Here is a 1637-nt window from a genome sequence, read left to right on the forward strand (position 1 = left end):
AGATGCTATATTAACACATTTAGCTGGGTACCCCCTGGTACCACCCCAAGGACCCCTGGGGGTCCCCAGACCCCACTTTGAGAACCAATGATGTATACAGCATACAACTCTAAATTATGCATTATGTTTAGGATTAGGATACGATGATTTGAGCGTGCACGTCTACGCGCATGAAGGGGTACCCATGCAGCTTAAAAAAAGCGTACGTCCACTAAAGCATGACTTCAATTAATGCAATTACAGTGTGGTTTTAATTGTTCCTTAATATCTATGGATAAAGCCAATGTGTTAAGTAGAGTAATTACCGGTAATGACTGAATTGGGAGAGAAGGAACAGGAAGTGGGGTGTATGTTAAAAGTAACCGGCAAATTAATTTCTGCCTAATGGGCCTTTTGTTCAATTGGTATGGTCCGCGCGCGATAAGGGTGTTAAAAATTTATGATTTATAACTATTGAGCCAGCAATCACATTTTAATTAGGCTGTAATTTATGATAATTTGTCTTCTTTCACAGCGGTACAGTTAATAATTGTTAATTAGCCGTTGACGATTTGTCCTTTGAACGTATACCCTAATGGTCGAGTCTCTCGGCCTGCGAGTGTGAAGCCCCTTCTGAGAGCTGTGTGTGTGTGTGTGTGTGTGTGTGTGTGTGTGTGTGTGTGTGTGTGTGTGTGTGTGTCGTTTTAACACAGGTGGAGAGACCGAGAGATGGAAGGAATATAGAAGTATAAAAACAGAAAACAGACAACATGTCATGTCCATCTGTACCATCCCCTGTGTTGGCACAAGGCTTTCTCACATTACCAGGCTGGGTGTGAGTCGCCTGCCAAGTCCATCTATTTTTCTCTCCTTCCCTACAGCCACAGCTTGCCAAGCCAGCAGAGAGAGAGAGAGAGAGAGAGAGAGAGAGGGGGGGGGGGGGGAGGGACTAAGGGGGAGAGAGAAAGAGAGCGCGAGAGAGAGAGATGAGAGACAAGCACACACTCCTGGAAAAGTTACTATGCTATAGGTCCAGTCCAACTCTTTAAAGTAAAGGAAGAAAAAAGGGAAACGTGAAGACAGGGGGAGGAGAGTGACCAAGAAATGCAGAGGAGAAAAAAAGAAACCGAACAACAACAGTGCCAACGCACCTTTCCAGTTTCCTTCTAAACAATTGTTGGTTGTTTAACAATTTCAAGTGGCTGAAATGGTCTGTGTCGAAGGCTCCTGGCAGTCAGAAAGTGACCCTGGGCAGCTTTTACTCCTAAGTGCTAGCAGATTGCTGCTGGGGGCTTTCCATTCTATTCAGCAGTCTTGTAACTTAACCAGCTCCCCTGTTTCTCATTCTGTTCCTCTCCTACCTGACCTCTTCACTATGTGCTCCACTCTCTGCTCTCTATCTACCTTACCTCGGCCGCTTCAGAATCACCTTAATGCACAGTTCACTCTCTTGTATTTTCCCTTAAAGGTTTAACTGTGAGAGAATCGGGGATACCTCCGGTTTGATTCCGATTGTGGGTGGATCGTAATCGGTTTCGGGAAGGAAGAATTGGTATCGGTACATCTCTACGTGCAACCCAAGTATAAATCGGGCTAATAAGTTTGAAATGCATAAACATATAAGAATGTAACTTTGGTTTAACCCATTAAGACCGCGA

This window comes from Gymnoscopelus microlampas (genome assembly GCF_963454915.1).
Source record: "Gymnoscopelus microlampas genome assembly, chromosome: 4".
NCBI lineage: Eukaryota > Metazoa > Chordata > Actinopteri > Myctophiformes > Myctophidae > Gymnoscopelus > Gymnoscopelus microlampas.